Source organism: Aythya marila, assembly GCF_965140915.1.
Source record: "Aythya marila genome assembly, chromosome: 23".
NCBI lineage: Eukaryota > Metazoa > Chordata > Aves > Anseriformes > Anatidae > Aythya > Aythya marila.
In genome coordinates this window covers 2,167,875-2,189,894 of record NC_139064.1, presented here as the reverse complement: position 1 = coordinate 2,189,894, position 22,020 = coordinate 2,167,875, and the positions used below count along the sequence as shown (strand labels likewise).

The 22,020-nt window shown below is 46.8% G+C and overlaps 1 long non-coding RNA gene across 1 annotated transcript; it reads right to left on the bottom strand.

Moving 5' to 3' along the window:
- Window positions 1–15,285: 15,285 nt before the first annotated feature.
- LOC309886715 lies at window positions 15,286–16,277 on the bottom strand. The gene is made up of 3 exons (XR_014318966.1): window positions 16,147–16,277; window positions 15,899–16,002; window positions 15,286–15,416 (listed from the first exon to the last, which is right to left on the bottom strand). It is a non-coding gene; the product is annotated as an uncharacterized lncRNA (long non-coding RNA).
- Between the last annotated feature and the right edge of the window lie 5,743 nt (window positions 16,278–22,020).

Here is a 22,020-nt window from a genome sequence, read left to right as displayed (position 1 = left end):
CAAGAGCAAGCACCTTTCTCTGAAACATCCCCAGATGGCTTCAAGATGCCTCCTAAAAAGACGACCAGACACTGCCATACTCATTAGGCTTGGACTTCTGGGAGGTGCTGTAACTGTGCTCACCCGTGCCTAAGCTGACAGACCTGTATTCTGTCAACAGGCTGTCAACTCTTCAAGAATTACAACAACACTGGAAGACATAGCCTCATCCGTATGAGACATGCCTTTTTTTTTTTTTTTTTTTTAAACCATTCCACTGTTTCTTCCTTCTCGCTCCGCTTCTTTCTTGCTCTGCCCTTTCTCTCACCTGCGTGCCCTACTGCTCGGAAGTTGCTGCTACAGTGCTCATCACATGGTTCAACACCCACTGCTGCCCAGCTGCTCTCTGCAGGTTTATGCCCGCAAATCCTTTGCCTGGCAAAGATTTTCCGGCCTTCAGAGTCCAGTGCTTGCACCATGTTCTGTTTACAACAAAATAGCATTTTACTTTGCAAGCCTCACAATCCATTCATTTCACTTTCTTGCTCTCATATCAAAACAGAGATTAGCACAAGCTATTTTATGCTAGGGTACAATAAAAAAAATAGCGTACAATAAAATCAGAATAGGGTACAGTGGGGAGTAAGACCTATCATTCCCCACTTCAGGGGAACCATCCATCTCACAAGTTTCACAGTTCCAAGACTCCCCTTCCCTCAATTGTTTCTTCACACTGACCGTGAGACCTTGAATCTGCTGCCTGACTCCGTTGTAAAACACCAGCACATCCATCCTGTGTTTTGCTAGCTGAGATGCCAGGTGCAAATTCTGATCCTCCAGCTTATCATACAGGGTGCGAACACTGAAATCCTCCAGATCTCTCACTGCAAAACGCTCTTCTGAAAAACGAGGTAAGTCTCAAGCCTGACCACTGGCCACAAATCTATTCTATTTCCCCCCAAGGGGCACTCACTATCCATAGGAGGCAACAGTGTTTTGTGTACTGAGAGTAAATACCATGAATAGGCAAGACATGTAAGGAAAGGTCTCATTCCCTAGTAAGGGGGAGGATGACGGAGCGTTACTATCAACTTCTAACTTGTCCAGTAAACTGTCAGGGTGCTACTTCTCTACCAGATTTGTAGCTGTGAGTGGTAGTTTCTCCATGAACTGTTCTCAGCACCACTAGATAGTGCCATCTACTGGGCTCCAGACGAGCTGTGAACATCCTGAAATTGCCAAGATGAGGTCATCGAAGGCCTTTTTAGGCCCACGAATCACATGCATTCAGAGAATAGAATAAACAACAGAATAGTCCAGGGAATTATTGTTAAAGATCTTTTTTTTCTTCACTAATCATTTGAACCCACTGTTGGTCCAAATTATTTTTCAGAGCTAGCCACTTGCCCTCGCATCTTCTAGGAGGGCAAAAACAAAACACATTAATGGAAAAAAAAAAAAAAAACAAACAAAACACTAATTCATTCCAATGATGGGAGGTTACAGTCCCCAGCTGAAGAGATTAAGTGAACCTAAAATAAAAAGACGTGTGTGTAAACATCTACATATCTTACTACACAGCAGTAAAAGTGCCTGTGACCATGTGTGAACATATTTCTAGGTGAGCAGGTATCAAAATTATCATACCAGGCTAACAGAAGACACAGAATGGGGAGCAAGTGGTAAGAAGGCAATGGGAAAACAGCTGGGGTTGGCACATCACTTCACCTTCCTTATGTGCAGCTCCTTTCTCTCCAAAGCCAGCATCTTCTCCAGAACCACGAGGGCCAAGCGTCTGATAGTACTGCAGGCTAGAGGCAAGGACAGAAGCTGGTGAAGGGCATCTCTGTGTCTGCCATACACATTCACCCTGGTCAAATCAGACACTGCCCTATCACTACTTCAGTTCAAGCAGAAGAACATTTTTTTTCTCTAGGTTCAAGACAAACAGAGGAAGCCTAGGTCAGGCAGTTCTTAGAACAGTACTCTGTGCAGAGGGCACGGTAGAGCTGTCATGCACTGTGCTGGAAGAGAGCTGAAACACTGCTGGGGAACACCAAGAAACTTCCCATGCAGCCAGAAACTCAGGCTATTGTGCTGCTGGCCAGGAGTCCAGCCCTGGGGACTGAAGGAGTCAGAAGTGCAGCAGGACATGATTTGGTACTATTGAGGCGTGAGCTGCTGCTTATCTACCACTCAAAGGCAGCTTACCTGTCTTTAAGAAGGACGTACTCTGGGGAGATGTGTGGCTCACCCAGGCTCCTCCACCGTGGCTTCCAGCTCTTCAGGGGGTTAAGGATGGGCACAGTGGGCTGCAGCACAATAGCCAGGGTTGTCAGCACCACAGTTAAGAAGCCCAGAACAAAGAGCACCGCTGGGGAAGCCACAAGGGATGGCAAGAAGTGAGAAACACGGGAAGCAGTTTGTGTCAACAGCACTGTCTCCCTTTACACTTCACTAAATGCTCTCCTTCCCACAGAAACCAACATTTAGCAAGTTTCATCTTCATTACATAGGCTTCTGCTCCTCCCCTCCCTGATCTGGTACACACAGGCAAGGAGAGAAAATGTTTTCCCTGCAGGTAGTTAAGAGAACCAAGACTCCTGCTTTCATTTCCATCATTTTTCTGTCCTCTCTCTGAAGGACAAGAGCCTGGTACAGGCAGAACACTTACAGAGAGGTAGGGCTTTGGGAAAAGACCTTAACTGCCCTTCTGGTTACCCTTTAGTGAACTCTTAAATGATGCGTTTAATTTCAGTTTAGTTTATCATGGAAACATACTGACACTTTCTGCTTTCATGCCAAGGGAAACAAAGCCCTCAATTACTTGAATTCTTCAAGCAGGGTGTGGGTAGAAACATAACTGCTCCTTCCCGCTCTCTCCCTTCTGCTCCTCCACAAGCAGGTTCTTGGCTACAGAGCCGTGAACTTCGGGAAGGAAAAACTGACAGGGGAAATGGATTAAAAATGACAAAGCCCATGGATTGATGGCAGTTCTTAAGAAGTGCTGGTTTAAACACACCCAAGCAGGTACAATGAAGGTTATGTCAAAGCATCAGAGTTCAAAATCCCCCAGCATTTTGGCTATACCTGTGATAGCAGCCCAGTTAGGAGCTAAGTTCAGCTCCTGGTGCTTCAGAACCCCATGTCTGGCCAGTTGGAACAGAGAAGAGGGCTGGAAGGACACATTTCTGGGGCCGCAGCCCACATTTGCTTCATTCACAGTCACAATCAAGAAGTGTTCCTGAATGGTCCTATCCCTGAAAACATATGTCCCAGATTCCAGGAAAACATGGGCAAACCTAAAAGGGAGAAAGAAGGAAGGCACAGGTTGATCTAAGTGTCCTTTAGCCTGCAGCAGTGATGACAGTTAAGTACACGGACATGAACACGCCAGATTTCTGTATTTGCACATGCTGTTCGCTGCCAAGGACCTAGCAATTATGTGAAAGACTCACTCTCAAATCCTGTGCCTAACACATGCACAATTAGTCACACCAGATATTACCAGGAGATGTTGAGGCGAGTCTCCTGGACGAGGTGGTCTAGCCTTCGGAAGGGTCCAAAATCCCAGCTGGGGTTGCTGTTGTAAAGATGCTGCTTCTGATAAACTGGGTAATGGCTGGATGTGCGATCTGGGAACAGTTCAGCACAACGTCAGCAACTTTGACCCACTTCAGTTAGGAGAGCTGCTGGTGGTCTCACAAAGTGCTTCGTGACTGCGTTTGTTTTACAGGGCCATACAGCATCAGCTCCTTTGAACTGCCCAGCAGTTTTTCTACCCAGCAAACACACTCTTCTAACAGAGGAAATACATTATCTGTAGCCTACAGAAATCCAGTCAAAATGTAAAAACACCAGATGAGTCACTGGCAGAGCCTAGACTAACGATGAGGAATCCCTTGAAGGCAAGACAGTCTGGGAGGTGAAGGGATGTGCTCGTACATGCAGCACTACCACAAGTACAGTCACTGCTCTGAACGCTGATATATCCACAAAGAGCACACAGACCAAAGCAATACTCACTGTGAAAATCGATCCTAAGCTGGAAAAGGATTGTGTCTCCTGCTTCCAGACATACCAGTGGGTTAGGGACGAGGGGCAAAGCATGGGTATCTTTGAAGAAAGCCCTCTGCTCTTTATAACCTTTCTGCAGCACCTGATCTGATGAAAAATTGCCTGCCACAAGCAACAGAAAAAAAAAAAAAAAAGCATCAACTCTGGAAAACAAGCAGCATGTGATAACACCCAGCCCTTGGCAATGCAGAACTCTTTTGTATCTGTGGATGGTTTGAGCACACAAGCCCAAATTCTACTCTAAATGACACTACCAGGCACCAGGATTACACTGGAATTGAGAGCCCGCACACATACTAACAGATTTGCCACCAAAGGAAGTTTACTTTTTGCAATTTTGGAAGGCCAAAATCAACCTAAAATCTTAATTTGACAATAAATACCCTCTCTGTGCCAACTTGCTGTCCTCTTGCTGTGCAGACTTGAAAGTAAATTGACAGCTGAGCCTGGCTGGGATCTCAGTTCACCCTGTGGAGCTCTCAAACCTTACCTGTGAGAAATGCATCCAAAACATCTGTGCTGGAGACAATAAAACCTAGCACTCCACCAGGGCTAAACAGAACCAAATGCACCCGCTGGCTCTTCTGCACATGGTTGTCTGGGCCCAGAACATTTGCCACCTCCTGTTAAAAGCAAAGGGGAACACTGATCACTGACAGGATCAGCCCTGGGCTCAGCCCCTGGTTGTGATCACACCTTATATTCAGCTGTGCAGACTGCTCTAAGGAGGTTTTTCGCCACAATTCTTGAACTGCCATTTCTCAAGAAGGCACCATCCTGCCTGATCAGTATTCTGGGCCATGAGACATCAGGAGCCTCCCTTCTGTCTGCTCACAGCTTCATACCTTTCAGTAACATCAGCCCCCAGGGGCCTCTTCATGTAACTGTCATCTCTAAGGGCTCTCTCCAGGCTCTCACACGATCCACACTTACCCTGACTTCTCCTTCATTCATCCTCAGAAGCAGTTCTCTCTTGATGCCAAATCTCAAGGAGATCCGTGGGGCTTTCAGCAAACACAACTGGTCACAGAGCTCCTCCACTGAGACATACTGCTTGCAGTGACATCTGCACAGCAGAAAAAAGGTCCTGACTACTTATGATCCACGAGCAAACAGCTACAAAATACCGAGGGTCAGGCTAGCCCTGGTATCTTACAATCTACACAATGAGCGGACCTACTCTATAGTCATGGAAAACAGGATAAAGTAAACCCGCAGTCCATCTCAACCAGTACTGTGCCTGTTATTCAATATTTATTCCTTAGCACAAGGACCACAGATGATAGGCCAAAATGCGATAGCCCCCTCTCTACCAGGGATTAGTTGCAGCCTGGAGCAGAGGGTCATGTATCCCTCCCCAGCGTTCTGCCTTGATGAAATGGTTGAAAGCCACAGAGTATAATTGTAACACACCAAATCTCTGTGCTACGCATGTCAGGAGGAGATTCTGCAATACAGGAGTTCATTCATGAAGAGAAAAAAAGCAGCATATGACAAGAACTAGTTTCAATCAGCATTAGAAGGGGGGGATAAGAACTGGTTTTGATTCTGTTGTAACTCTAATAAAATCATCATCCACTTGAGGTGGGCTTAATCTGAGATATGTGGAAGAGCTCTCCCTTAGAAAATGTGAGCTTTATCCACTCTTACATCATCAGTTGGTGGTCACTCTGTTGTTTCCACCCAATTACATAGAAATCACTAGGTAATTTTAAATACACACGAAGAGGAGTGAGGCCAATGAACGAGGACTGAAGGCCAGCATCTCCACACAAAGGAACTCCAACAATGGGAAGTTTCTCAAAAACGCCTCCACAGGTCCTACCCTGGAATTACCTCATGGGCTCAGTAACTTAGCCAGCCAGAACTAATCATGAAGTGTTTCTCAATGAGAGGCTGAGACTTACATGCCCAGCTCTGCATTAATCTCTCCACCTGCAGGCCCACAGGATGGAGAGCAGTCATATCGCTCGGGAAAAACGCACTGGCGCGTAGATGCCAGACGAACCTCTCCAGGAGCACAGAGCTCGTCCACCTAGAAAAACAAGACATCCGACCTGTGAAACCTGACAAGCTCTAGTGTTTCAACAGAGAAGCAGCATCGCTAAAACCTTCCACTCATCACTGGTGTTCAACATAATGTCAATCCAACAAGGGTTGCTAAATGACAACTTGAAAAGCATGAAGAAAGATCAAAACAATTTCACTTTCCATCCAAAGTCTTCAACCAGCCCTAATGAATATTTCCATAGTGAAAAGACAGAGGCTTAAATTCCTGCATCTGGCACCTGAGATGCTTAGCTGCTCCCTGTTTTCCTAGCACCCAAGTATCTTTTGCCTCCAGCCCTCAATGAATTTAACCTTGCGAGATTCTGTGAAAGAAGACAAACGCCATTAACCCACAAAGAAGGGCCAAAGGTAGTGAACAAAACAGCTGAAGTGCTTGCTTGCGTCTGCAGCAGCTCAGTGAACTGAACTCAGATCACACACATCCACAGACTCAAAACCAGCACCGAAAGCATCAAGCTACTCTCCCTCTCCCATGTGTCATGCAATAACTGTTTTGAAGCCAGGTTTTACCTGAGGTAGGCAGTCTTGATCGCTGTTGCTGTCAGGGTTTTCCTTGCCTCGCTCATCGTAGTACACGTAACCTGCCTGGCAGATACAGGAGGCATCTGACTGCTGGAAAGCCCGGTTCAGCCCATGGCAGGTACAGCTGGTAGCACCTTAGCAAAGGGTTGGATGTAAAGTGGAAGTCAGGGTAAGGAAGATAATTTGCAAAAACTGTGCCCACAGTAAAGGAGCAGTTCCTGTGCTGAATACTCTGGCTAAATCAGGTGTTTTAGTCGCACCTGGAGTTTGCTGTCCCTCTAGCATGGCAGAGCTAAGCCAACAGGAAAGCCTGCAGGAGCCAACCTGTCCTTTGCTCCTCCAGCACAATCATTGCACCATTTGCTGCAGTGTCCATTTAACAAGAAATGCAGAAAGGCCCAGCTGGGAATTGAAGCAATGGCGTTTTACCAAGCCCTGTTAATGTGTAGGTTAAGCTACCAGACAGGATAAGGACTCAGCCAAGGCTGCTGAGCTCCTGTCTGCAGTTTATCTGTGCCTCAAGACTTCCAAAACCTCTTGGCTTGAAATGCTGGAAGAATACTGCACAACACATGGAGTAAAGGATATGCATTCTCTATTGTACATAGCTTCCTCCCCTATGCTTTTTCAGTCTTTTCCTGCTTTATTACGGTCCCAGTTAGACGTGGCCATAGTGCCCAATTTTGGCTCAAAACCACAACTACACTTACTGCAAGCTCTGCAAAGGCAAAAGTACTCCACTGCTTTCAAAGCAATGACAGAGCACAAATTAGTAGGGCTGCTCATCTATTCCTTCCTTTGAAGGAGATGAGATCAAAACCCCTTGGCTAATAGAAGATAAGAGACAAAAGAAAGCTTTAAAAAGTCAATCCTCCTTCTTCCAGGTGGGACAGGAAGAGTAGCTGGGCATTGTTAGCACACACAGCATCATGAGGAACCCATGTCTTGAAGTCCATGGGGAAACCACATGGAGGGATCACTTTTCTGGGCGATTTTCTTATTAGATTTTCTCTCAGCTGCAGGGAAAGTTTCACTCACGAACAGCAACTCACCAGGCTGTGACGAAGAAGAGCTGCCGCAGGGAAAACAGGCAGCCTGAGCAGGAAGGTGGTTGAAGGTGCCAGCAGGACAGGCCTGACAATCCTCTATTTGCTTTGCAAAGTTGTTGCTCCCATGGGTCCCTGGGGGACAGGGAAGGGGGGCAGATGCCAGGGGAGGGCAGTAGTAGCCACTGGGACAAGACTTCTCGTGGTAACTTTCACTGCCTAGAGAAAGCAGTGGGGTTATCTCAGATACAGACACTGCTTATGAGTCACAAAATTGGAGGAAAAAGATCATCCCCTCCACCCACACCAGGGATGTAAAACTGTAGAGGATCAAGAGCTTTGCCCATACAAAACTTAGAGCTTTCTACTTACAATTCAAGCTACTTGTACTACTTCTTAGCAGCCCCATTTACCTTGTGGGCAGATGAAGCCTGCTGGGCAGGGCTGACAGGGGGCAGCGCTGGCAGAGACGTTACGATAGCTGCCTGCGTCACAGATTCTGCAGAATTTCTCAAATGAATCCCTTGGACCAGGCAAGCTGAGGGCCATGAATCCTCCTTCACAAGGCAGTGGATGGGCACTGCCTGGGGGGCAGTAGTAGGGAAACACACACCTGGAAAGCAAAACAAGGCAGGACGAGAGGAGAAAAGTCTCTGAAAATGTTCTGATTTCTGGACTCAATCACCAGTGCAAAATTAAAAATTATTCTCCTCTGGTTTGGGCTAACTCGTACAAATCATAAATCATCCTATTCAGTCCTACCAGTCACCAAATCCCTAACTGTGATTATGAAGATACCTTTGTTTTTGCATAATGCACAAAAACTGTGGCTGAAGCTGTAAACTCAGGTTTTATCACAGGCAGATTTCACAATATTCAGAGTTTAAAAAAAAAAACTTAAAGCTGGCTCCACCAAACACATGAAGTACTTACAGCTGCTCAGGGCTATTGTATGTTGATGAGCCTTCAGGACAGTAATATCCAGCAGGGCACATGGAAGGCACGGCTGTGTGAGCACCACAGTATGAGCCAGGTCTGCAAGGCTTTGGATTCACTGAACCTGGGGAAAAAGGGGAACCAGTGACTGATTTATGTGACATTCCCAGAACAGGAGGGCATGTGCTGGTAAGACAGTGAGCAATGGAGCTTTATTAAGTGTTACTGTCCATAAAAACTCTACTGTTTCAATTGCTTACAAAAGGACATAGATCCTTTGGAAACCAATTAGTCATTTAGCATGAGATGCTAACACACCTGAGTATCTAGCCCTGGATTACTTATGCCCGCTGTGCACTGTTCACCTATCTGGACTCAGAAAGAGCTGGAAATAAAGAAAACCAACATGCATGGTTACATCACCTGCTGGGCATTCAAAGCCAGGTTTACAAGGTACTCCTTGGCTGTTAGGTAGCCCTGTGTGCGCTGGGTCTGGGCAATAGTATCCAGGTGAGCAGGGCTCGCACTCTTCCAGTGATTTTGCACCAGGCTGGCTCCTGGAAGTACCCGGTGGACAAAGGAAAGCGTCCCCTTTACCAGGGCACCAGTATCCCAGGGGACATGGATAATCCTCAAACCTGGTCAGACCTGTTGAGAAGAGAAAAGAATGAAGAAAAGGAGGCTGAATGGCTGGGAGGTGTTTTAGAGAAGAGCTCTAAGCTCACTGTGAACATGAAGTACCTCTCCCCTTCCCTATTTCGTCTTGGGGAGTTTTGTAATCAGCTCCAGTGGTGGGAGAGGGTGGGGTTTCATCTGGCACTTACCTGATAAAGGGCAGTGATAGCCCGGAGGACACGGCTGGCAATCTGCCACACTCTGAGCTCCGGGGTGTTTGCGGTAAGTGTGTGGAGGGCATTTTTGAGGTGCCAGGAGACTGCTTTGGTCACTGACGTTACCTCCAAGGCAATAGTGTCCTGAGGGACATGGATAAGCCTCTGAGTCCCCTAACAAACAGAAAACCAAGCTTTAAGGAGCCATCCTTTCACTGTAATCGGAACACCTTTCTTCTGTATCCTCCCTGAATCCTTCTGAAACTACCACGTGCATGTGTGTGATCCGCCTCCACAATCTAAGCCCCTCTTCTGGCAGATGGCACACACAGATATTTGCAGACTGGCTTTGGTCATGCTCTCTCCTACATTTCCATCCTTGTATGATATGAACATGACAGAACAGCATATCATACCAACAGTGTTGCATGACTCTTCTCTCCACAGACTCCAGAACTCATCAGTAGAGACTGTGTCCCACTGCAAGGACTGTCCCACAGCACAGTAGCTGATACCAAAGCTAGCCTGACCAGATTCAGGGATACATGAAAAGCAACTCTCATTCCCTCCCCCTCATCATTCCCCCAAGTCCCAACCTGCTTTGCACCAGCGGCCGGGTGGACAGGGCAGGCAGTCTTCTATCCGCCCAGCCCCTGGAACATCTCTGATAGTATTGGAAGGACATGGTATGGGCACCTCAGAGCCCTCCAGGCAATAGAAACCTACAGAAATAGATGGGAAAGAGATGAAGGTGAAATACAGAAGCCCTCCAATGGCAAAAAAAGGATTCAGCAAGAGTCTCCTGTTGTTGTAGGATGACTCTCACACAACTGTTAGGATTCTGTGCCTATACAGAGACAATCCAACAGCCTTCAGACTCTTCTGGACTGGCAGCTTAGCACCACAAATTCAAGGTGGTGTATTTGGCCAGGAACAACTCTTTGTTCAAACGACGTAAAAGCAGAGGACGCTGATGAGCAATGACAACTTCTAAGCAAGTATCATGCAAGGTAATAGATGCTCCCCAGTTAGAAATAGAAAAAACTCACTATTCTACAATTTATACACTTCTGAGAGTCTCCCTTACCTGCAGGACACAGCCCAGCACACACCTGGCCCCAGCGGCATCCAGACAGAAAGCGCCAGGAAAAGCCAGGGCCCTGTGGAGCAGACTGCGAGCTCCCAGCAAGGCAGAAGTAGCCAGCAGCACACTTGCCCTCCAGCTGCCCATGCCTGGAGGCAGAGAGAACAGGATGAATTTATGTAAGACCTGCTGATAATGACTTGGTACGTAAATAGAGAAGTTGTTACCCTGATAAGAGGGAAAAAATAGATCCATTTTTTCCGCTTAAAAAAACATGTAGGTGACTGAAGTGAGCCAAGCACTTTTGAGTTCAAGTTCCACAAACGTGGGCAAATTGTTTTACATGAAGTTGTGGATGACTTTCCGGATTATTTTCTTGTTTTCACAAACACTACCCACATCTCTCTTTCAGATGCTCCTTTACCTTTATTACATCATGGCAATGCCAGACTGCTTCCAGATCTCTCTCCAAATTCACAGATCCAACACCTCTGTACCCAAAAGCTGCGTCTGGGCTTATACTTAATTCTTTGAGAGAGAGAAGATAGAGAAGCTGGGAAGAACTTAGCATTGACTTATCAGCACAAAACAAGGATGCCTAAGTGCTTAAGACTAAGTGAAAAAACACCAGGTTGAGATGAACAGTCACTACCTGCAGTAGTGGCCAGGTAAGCAAGGCAGGCATTCCTTCTCATTCCAGAGGCCAGTCATGTTTGGAGGAGTAAAGGTGCCTTCAGGACAGGTCTGAGGAAACCGCGTGCCTGAAAGGGAGAACACAGAAAAAAAAAAGTAATTGGGAAGACCTCTGTGATCTGACATGACTCTGGAACAGCATCAATGAGCAACAAACGATGCCTAGGAAGGCAGATGGCACTGTCGGATTTGTTGATCATCACTTCCCCATCCCCTATGCTACAGGAAAACACACATGGGGCCTGTACAACTCTGGGGATTCAACAGTTTGAGTCCTCAGCATAACCAGCGTGCCAGCTTCAGTGTACCTGGGGGACAGTAAGAATGAGGTGGGCAGCGCCTGGGGTCTCCTGCCACCAGGTCCTGGCAGTAGAATCCTCTCTGGCATGGAATGCAGGACGCAGAGCCACTGGCTGGCTGGTATTCCCCAGGAGGGCACGGTGCTGGGTGGGCTGCCCCCGACTGGCAGAAATGACCCTGGAAATGACAGAGAAGGAAGAGGATTGCATGGAGATGGTGGCAAACTTAGGGGCTGTGTAAGGGTGAATCCCAGCATTACCGAAGCCTGGGGTAACACTCCCTGGGAATGCAATCCACATTTCAATCAGGCACGTATGATAGTCTGCCAGCAGTGGAAGACAAATGCCTCCTGCCCAGAGCTGAGGCACACCTCTTTCACTGCCCAGCCATCACTCAGCAGTACCTTAGGGCAAAGGAATGCTGTGGGGCTGAAGGAGCTGAAGTTTGCTGGGCAGTAAAACCCCTCAGTACAGGGTCCTGTTGGAGAACTTAAACCAAGGCTAGCACAGAAAGACCCAGGATAGCACGGCACACAGCTCTCTGGAGAGCTACCACCTGAGGAAGAAAGAAGAACTCCAGATCAGTGACAGCAGACATGGAAGCATCTCCAGGACAATCATAGTTTCATAAGCATTACTTGTATGGATAACACATCGCCATTATCAGGCTTGGCTGAGTGTATCAATAACCTGCAGTGACCAAGGGGCAGCCCTGCACCACAGCTGCCTGTAACCAAGTCCCCCACCACTATGGACTACAGGAGAAACCTGGGGGTGAAGTCACGCTCACCTGTGCTGTTGTTCAAGGTGCCGACCGGGCAGGCAACTGGGAAGGGAGTTCCCTCTGGACAGTAGTGCCCAGGTGGGCAGGGCCCACTGAGGGGGAACCCAGGAGTCCCGTGTGGAACAGCATCCGTGGCTCCCCCCTCACAGTAGTACCCAGCTGAACACAGACCTGCCATGGGAGAACAGAGGGAGTAGCTGTGGCACTGTGGTCAATGAAAAGGGTGGAAGCACATCCTCAAAACCTCAGAAGTCGGCAGATAAATCAGAGGAGAGAAGTTGAAGCCCGTCGTTGTCCTGTGTAATCATTCTGCTGATGCTCTGCGCTGTTCACCTTTGTTTCATCTCCTCTTTTCCCCACCACCTATGCCATCTATCACTTCCTTTCTTTACTTGTACTGACCTCAACCGGTATTTTTTATTATCTAAATTCTCTAATTTCTTCCTCAGATTTTGTTTCCTGTGAAAAGAGTTCTGCCTTTTTTCTCTTCGTGTGTCCCACCTTTGCATTTTGGCCCAGTAACAACAAACAAGAAAGTGGTGGGGGAGGGAGGAGTGGTATTTAGGACAGAAGGGAGACCTGTAAAAACATTAAGAACAAGGAGAGAGGGAAAGCAGAGAAAAACTAAGGGACAGTAAGGAAATTAATGCAGGAGGAGACCAAACACCCAGAACAAATGCTCAATTAAAAGAATGAAACAGAGAAATGCCTGATAGGAACAGGCAGGATATGAGAACACCCTCCACTACTACCTCTATTCTCTGAGATATGATTTCTACTTCCCCTGATTCCTTCAGCCCTGAATCTGTGACCCCCCTGGTGTGGGAGGGCTGCTATGAATCAGACTCACCATCAGGTTCCCAGTTAGCATCTCCTCTGCAGTACCTCCCCACAGGACACAGCTTACAGGCAGCGAGGGCCAGGGCCCCCTCCAAGGCGTTCAGTGTCCCCTCGGGGCAGGGTAGGGGAGCAGCAGTCCCTGCTGGACAATAGTAACCTGTGCATGGAGAGGGGAATGAAAACACTGCTCAGAAAAGAAAGGAGCAAGTGGGAATGCTGACATTACTCTGATTATTGGCAAATATGGCATTTCCTGGGGTGAACCACTGCTATGGGCAGGCAGAAAGAGGTGTGCATGATTGTTCTGATTGCATGACAAGGGTTTTGATGCACTCGTGGACTGCTTACCTCTGGGGCAGCTGAGTGGCTCCACGGTGGCAGCACTGCTGCAGGCCATACCTGCTGGGCAGGGGAGGCAGACACTCGCCCCAGGCATAGGGCTGAACGAGCCAGGCTCACAGGGCAGCTCTACCCCAGTGCCAGCAGGACAGTAGAAGCCACTGGGACATCTGTATCCATGAATCCCATCCAAAGGGCAGGGAGCAGAGTTTCCTTCCAGGCAAACGTACCTACAAGGAGAGAATTCAGTCCTGAAACAACAGGCTCACAGCCCTGCTCATAGATCACAGATGTGGGAGGCACTAACCAAAATCCAAGGGTCTGCAATGCTAAGAAACATCCCTTTAAAAATACATTTTATTTCAGTTTGGCTAACAACTGTTCCTCCCCTACCCGAATCCTGCAGCTGTAATTTACTGCCCACCTGAAAAGCCTAGTAAAAAGGTTTTGTTTGGTTGGTTGGTTTTGGTTTTCTTTCTAAGCTGTCTGGAAAGTCTTCTCATTCTGGAAGAAAAAGACTTTAAAAATTAAGGTTTCTATTTTATTTCAAAACACAGGGCCCAAGTGTTCAGTTCATGCTGTTTTTCCTTAGTCTCCTTTTATCTTTGATCTTCTTGTAGGTCTCTGCCTTGATGTCGTCTATTTCTGCATTGACTCTTCCCTTTGCCACTCCTCTGCCACATACTCACAATAAGTAAAGACGAGGAAATATTTAAAAGATATTATGGCTTCCAGAAGCTAAGCAACAAGAAAATGAGAGCCATGGTCCTACTGTATGCTGCAGATGCAGTTTCTAAAGAAGAAACAATTCCTAGTCCTTAAGACAATGACTGAGTTTAAAAGGAACAGCGTTAAGCAGAACGGCAGAGCTGCCTGTCATTTGTTTCCCCACAAGCAAGACCCACTTCTTCCTGAAGTTAAAGGAATTCCTATGAAGGCTTAACATTTAACCAGGATGTGGTAAACACCTCTTTTTCCCAGGAAGTTTGGTCCTGTGACTAATTATTTCAGTTCTTCCAAACGAAGCCCTTTAACTTTAGGAAGTTACTTACTTCTAATCTGAGTTTAGTTTCAGCTTCTAGATACATTAAAACTGCATTATGATTTTCTCTAGTAGATTGAAGGGCTGTCTGCTATCACAAACCTTTTCCTACTAAATCCTGTTACACCACGCTGAAATCACTTCTAAGCTTCTCTTTCGCAGATTAAATGAACCGAGCTTCTGCAGCCCCCTGCTCCAAGGCGTACTCATGAGATGGACAAATGTTGCTAACAGCACTTTTCTGCTTGCCTTACGCAGGCCAGGACTGCTGGCTTGCCAGTGGTTATTGCACCACCTCGTGGGAAAAGAGATAAAACACAGAACAAGGAAAAGGATGCCCAGCTCAAATGCTCACCAAGTGTAATTGTGAGGCTAAATAAGGGTTTTGTAATAAACTGAACCTATGGGAAAACCAGTAAAAGACCATGTATAAGGCTGGGACAGAATGTGAGGCAAACGTAGAGGGAGAAGGAATAGCTTTGAGGCCATTCAGTGAGATTACAAGCAGATGCTGTATGGCCAACCTGGAGGGTTAAAAACAAAGTCTTCGCAGTTAATTAATCTTGAGTATAAATATTTGCACACAAGAGACTGCTTTATCCTACAGTAATTCCATCAGCTGCATTTTCCCACTAACAAGGGACTTTCTCACCGCACCCTGCGTTACACAGCGACGTCTGAGCCAGATCAAACAATCCTGCCCCACTGCAATACCGTCCTGCTGGGCAGGGCTGGCACTGCTCTTCTGCCTCCAGGCCTGTGACAGCAGAGAAGGATCCAGGAGGACAGGGCAGGGGATACCCTGTACCACTGGGGCAGAAATGCCCAACAGGACAGATGTCATTACTAGGCACACCTAGGCCAGCAGATTCTACCTGTGTAAGAAAAAAAAAAGAGAAAACAGAGAAAGAAAGGAAAAATATTATTGAAACTAAAATTGGCACCAAATACTACAGAAATAGGTTCTGGAAAGGTTATGTATGAGCTGAGTCCTGCAAGATTTCTGCCACTGAAACTTCATGAAGACACAGCTGGCATAAAAAGGTCGCTGGAAGTGTTGGCTTCTGAGCCATGGCTATCTGATCACTGATGCCATCGTTTGGAAGAGACCATAGCACACTCCAGTACAATCCACAGAAATGGAGGTCTGGCCAGAAGTTGTTAGCAGGTAGCTACATGTTCCAGCAGATATTAAGAGCATGGGGAGCTCTCAAGGGCAGCAATAGCAGGCAAAAGTAACTCTATAGAGAGTAGTAATACTTGGAAAACATTACACTAGAAGCTATGAGATTGTGACAGTCCAGTCCTTGTCCCCAGGAAGCTAGGCTTACTGTGCTGCTGCCCAGCACTCACTCACCCTGTGTTTGAAGGGCGCTGGGCTGGTGGCTCCGCTGGCACAGTGATAACCTGAGTAGCAAAATCCAGAAGGCTGGGACAGACCTGGTGCTGAGCAATACATGCCTAAAACGAACAGAAAAGCAACCTCCATGAGATGGCCTGCACAGAAGACTGGTGGAGGAGTCAGTAACGTGAAGGGAGAAGACACAATTTCCTGAACTATTCCATGTATGCCCCCTGAGTTTCTCTTGCCATGTCCCTGCTTACCAGCTGGGCAGGGCTCGCAGTCAGAGCTGCTAGTGGCACCAGCCCTGGGGCCAAAGGTTCCCTTCGGACACGGATGCTGTGCACTGAAGTTGGTACCTGGCAGACAGAAGTACCCAGCAGGGCACAGCTCAGGAGTACGTGCTCCAGAACCTACGACACAAAGGAGAGCATCTTGCTCAGGAAATATTACAAGACATGACAAGCAAAGTCATTCTCTATCAACATATTCAGTCTTCCTCCTCCTATCTTAGTACAGCCAGACCCAGGACATGGGATTCATCATGTGTATTCTGATGTAGTTGTTCAGATTCTTGTTGCAGTAATTGGAGAGAAACAGCACTTACAGAGGAACTGTGCTTCAAGTGCGATTCATCTCACCCTAAGGCAGACATCTAAAATAAGAAGGATGAATTGCACCCCAGATGTGCCTTTTTCTTTCCACTGACTACAGAGGGAGGACAAAAATCTAGCTCAGATTCAGATGTCTACAAAGGAGCGGTCTTAAGTTTTATTAGAGTAATCCCATCTAGGGGGTAGAACCATGCCCGTGCAGTTATATTTCTTGTGTTTCTTGTTGCATGCTTGAGCTGCCAGACAGGAATAGCTTCATTGTATTTTCCTGGGCACTGAGTTTCTTTCCCCGCAGAGAGGAGAAGGATTTGGCTTCAGCTTACTCTTTCAACGACAGCCTCAGAGTCTTAGAAATCTGTTTTGGCTTCCGTTCTTGGCAGAATCTGATGCATCTGCCTGCCCAGTCCAATCCACGTAACACTTAGCAGAACCTTAACAGAAGTAAGGAAGCTACAGCACTCAAAATCCATTTTGTCCCACTAAGTCTCACAGGAAGACTCAGCCCTTAGTGACATGGGATCCCTTTTTATCGCAACACACAGCTCCTTCGCATTTGTTAGGCTGTTCACAGAAGAGTCCAGCTGGGCAGAGTTTGTGCAAGTCCTTCCTCTCTCCTGTAACTGATAGATCCTGTTGCCGCATGGCACAGGAAAGGCAGATGTTGGGGGGCAATAAAAGTCACATAGGCAGCAATAGGGAATGGGATTAATAGCCAGGTGGACAGTATTAGCCCACGGAACACGGTCGTTTGAAAGTGATTTTTCCCAGTCCTGCAACCAGAAAAGCAAAGTCTTTACCCATCCTTTACTGATCGAAGACAACAGGAAACCTTCATCTCTTGAGAGAACAAGCTCCTTCAGCATACACCCTTAACAGACATCAGAAAGCAAGAATTCTCTGAAGTTCAGCCTCAGACAAAGAACATCTTAGCAGACAGGAAAGTCAATTCTGATTTATATGCCTGCAGGAAATTATATGCCTGCAGGAAACATGGGCTTCCAGTTAAAATGCTCAATCATAATTTTGGAAATCTCAGTTGTGGTTCCAGCTCTGCTATAAACTTGTGTAAGCTCGGTCGAGCCATTTCCTCTCTATCTCTTCTGTTTCCTACCTGAAAAAGGAAAAGCCTCTCTGTCTCATGGAAGGGGCAGGTGAACTTAAACTACCAGAGTGACCTCAAATAAACATATTGCACAGACAGATTGGGAGAACCTCTGAGAAGGAGCAGCTGTCTCAGAGCAGAGCCCCTGGCTGCTAGCCAGTACCAAGGACCTGCCTGCCTGGTTATTTTCTTTCCCTGAGGGGATGACTATATATAAGACATCCCGAAAGGGTGTCTGAGCCAAGGAACAAAGAAGGTATAAAATAGCACAAAGTGGTCTGGGTAACCTGAGACTGCTGCAGAGAACCCAATGGAAATGTTGGAAGAGAAATGGTTTAGGGCAGTTATACCTGGTGCGCGTCCTGCAGAAACCTTCATTAACCTAAGAAAATATTGTAAATGATAAACTTGTAGAGGGTACTTAACTCATCTCACTTTACATTGTGTAACCTCAGCTCTCAGGTACACCAGCAGACACTCACCACTACAGAAATACCCAGCAGGGCAGAGCTGGCAGTCTCTTGACTGCCATTTTCCACTGTCAGCGTTGAAGTGCCCAGGACTGCAAGGGACCGGGGATTCGGAGCCTTCAGGACAGTAGGAGCCAGGGGGGCACTGCTTATGATCCGGCTGTGTGGACCCAGCATCACAGAAATAGCCAGCATAACACAATCCTGCAAGAAAGAAAAGATTCTGCATTAGGGTTAAGAATAATATTAAAACCAAAAAGATGTTAGATGCGCATGATACACACCAGAAACACTGGTCAGGCCCTCTCCTCGGCAGAACTTCCCCCCAGGGCAGGGCAGGCAGGCGTTAGGGTAAACCATTCCAGACAGAGGCAGAAACGTGCCAGTGGGACACGGCTCTGGCTTGCTGCTGCCCAGTGGGCAGTAATGGCCTGCTGGACAAAGGCCCCCAGTCTCATCACTGACTGGGTTTGGTACCCGTGCCTCTGAGGTGCAGTAATACCCAGGCAAACAAGTACCGCTTGGGGATGTGAGTCCTAAAGAGAAGAAACACAAAATCAAATAAGTCAGTGCATTGCCTAATTCACAGCTTCTGGACTAAAGAAACCAGACAAGCCTCGTCATTCAGAGTCTGCTATCTGTGACAACCTCTGTTATTTAAAAGCTAGATCTACAGTCTCCATATTTTCTAACAAAACTGATTACCAGACAGCTAAAGGCCTGAACAGCTTTCTAGATCACCTTACAGGAGAGGCTGATAAGATCATGCATTCATTTCTCCACTGAGAAACAATCAAGAACAAATAAGTCCAAGAATCCAAGCAACTTGTCTTTTGGTTTAATAACCTATTCGAAAACAGACCCCACCTTAATCTGCCTCTTTTATTAAACTTACAGAAGATAGGTTGATAGGGTTGTCACCTTTCTAATGACAGTAAGCAGTCTCTACTCAAGGGGTCCCAGAGACCAGAGCAAACACTACTTGAAAGTCATACAAACTGCAGACAGAAGGAAAGTTCATTCATCAGTGGAACTTTTTAACTCTCCTAGGTACAACACAGCCAGGACTGTATTTAATCCACACGTGATCCCTACCTGCACTGGAACAAAAGGTGCCTCCAGGACAAGGTTTGCATTCTCTCTGATTTCTTAGTCCAGTTTCGTTACTGTAGGTCCCCACTGGGCACGGGTACTGATTGTAGGCTTTTGTGCCTGAGAGGCAGTAATACCCGGCTGGACAGTCTGTTGGTTTGATTATCCCATGGGAGTTCTCTTGGAGATTGTCTGGGTGGTCCTTTAGGGCACAGAACCTAACAAAATAAATAAACAAATAAATAAATATCTGAGTACTGCCTCAGACCATGCTTACCCTCTGTTCTAAGGGACTGAGAAACCCTTTCTACACAACAGTGAGAGTCTAAGATGACAAGCCAAATTACTTGAAATGACACAGAGAGCTGAGATGCAACCTGTCAGGGCCATTTTTTCTTTCCCAGCAGACACACCTACCAGGACAGATCTTCTACCTACACGGGTTCAAGTACAGAAAATGACATAATAATGGGAAAGGTGATAAAAATACAGGAACAAAAAGCACAGCCACGTGTATCAAATGATGCATCACACAGAGCAGCCTAAGGCAGACGGAAATAGACCTGCTAATTCCCGAGGAAAGCATCAAGATGAAGGAGCAGATCTGTTCCACTTACATTCCTGCTGGGCATGTTTCACACTGGCTTTTACCAGCCTGGTCCTGATATTTCCCAGAGGGACACGGTATGGGCTCAGGGCTGCCAGAAGGGCAATAGTGACCCACTGGACAGAGATAGTCTAGGAGGAAATAAAGAAGGAATACGTCTAACATAACTGCTCTGCTCATGGCCTAGAGAGCTGTATAGTGTCATAGGAGGAACCATCACTACAAATCTAAAACTGGAAGGCTTAAGATAAAAGCTTTATAAAAATCAATCGATCGATTAAACAAAGAAACAAACACACACCAAAAAAAAACTACCCCAAAACACCACCCTGGGTTTGTTAAAAGCCATGCTGAACATATCTGAGCAGCAAGGCCCATGCACTGCACTCTGAACACAAACTTCACTTATCACTGAGCTGGGCTTTTAAATGAACGGCTGTGCAGACTTGTTGCCCACAACAGTTTTCAGAAAGCTGAAGGGGCAGCAGCCTCTCTGCATTGCTGCATGGTCTCTAACTTCCTTCTCACAGAGCTCCTGTATGCTTTTAACACGGCAGGATTTGAGTTACACCTATCCCTGCATCATCTGTATGAAATGTAGACCCAACAATCACCTTCTCTCTTTCTAGCTCCTTCTAGCAAAGCTGAAAATGTCACAAGGAATAACTACCTCTTGAGATATTTGTTCAACTTGTTCTTTGCCCTGGTAAGATCCCAGTAAACAATGCCTATTTTCCTATTAAATATATGCACAATTACCAACTACTTAATTGACGTTACTGGGTAGAATTTTTGGAAAACTTTTTTTTTTATTATTTAATTAGCTAACCATTTTTAAATGTAACTTGAAAATTTAAGTAGAGGTAGATTTTAAAATCTTGCCATCACAACTCCTTTAGGTAAAGAATGACCCCAAAGATTCCTACCTGAGTGCTGACCAGATACAGAGCCCTCTGGGCAAAACCATCCCTCTTTACACAAGCCCTCTGGGGAGCTCTGACCACGCTGAGAACAGAACCACCCTGGGAAACAGGCCTGGCAATCCTGTGCTGTCTGACCACCGCGATAAGCCAGGAAGGAGCCTGAAAATAGACACCAAAAGCACATTGTCCCATCATCCTCAGCCCTGCTGGAAGTGGCTATGGAGAGAAGTACAGGTTCTTCATGCATCAGCTTTCCAGCTACGCTAGCCCCGGCCACCTCTCATGTAAGATGCCAAAAAGATGCTGGCTAGGAAGGAAATCTAATCATCCTGCACTCCCATAAGAGACAAGGCAACGGTGTACAGCTGTAGGCAGATGGCAGTGTTCCTATGAGAAAAGGCTGTGAGAGGTTGGTCATGGGTGCTGGCTGAGGTCAACTCCCATTTATTTCTGGTACAGGCACAGCAGAACAGTCACTTGCTTAATATAACTATAGATTTAACCAAGGAAGAAACAAGCATCTAAGTCTTTCTCATTCAATTTAATTGGCAGTCTCATTAAAGGTGATGTTGGAGGACAGCTCTCACCGTGCAGGGAGAGCAGCAGAGACTTACATGTGCTCAGCTCACCATGGCTCTGTGACCTTTCCTTCAGGATGGCTCAGGAATGAGCTTCCCCCCCACCACTGCACAGCAGCACATAAGGCCACAGACTGAGGCTGTTGTGTAATTACTGTCTGAATGCACATTTAGGGCTGATGCTTCCAATACAACAGCACCAGATTAGAGGCTAAGCTCTTGTGCTGACAGAAGCTGCCCCTTGGGCAACATACAGGCATGCTTCAGTGCAAAATAACAAGAGGCTGCAAAACAATGGCACAGCCTCAGATGAGCTCAGCAGCTCACCCAGCACTGGGAAGAGAAATGCTGGTATGCAACAGCTGCTGGCAAACCTACCTGGGGGACACGGAGATGGAGAGGAACTTCCTGCAGGACAGAAGTGACCTCGAGGACAGATGTTCCCCACTGCACCACCCATAGGGTTTGGGAGCATGGAGCCCCCTGTGCAGTAGAAGCCAGCCTCACAGGGACCTGATGGAGCTGCAAGCTCTGCAGTTGCACAGTACAAACCTGAAGCAGGGGGCAGAAGCAAGACCCTCAATTTGAGAGACACCAGAAAGGAAATACTAGTATCACAAGACCAGGATTGCCTAGTGGTTTTGGCAAAAGGGGAGCGAGTATGTACAATAAATAAATAAATATACAAAACTTGTGCGGGGGGGGACAAGGGTGCTTCTCCTACCTGGTGGGCAGGGAATAGGAAGGTATG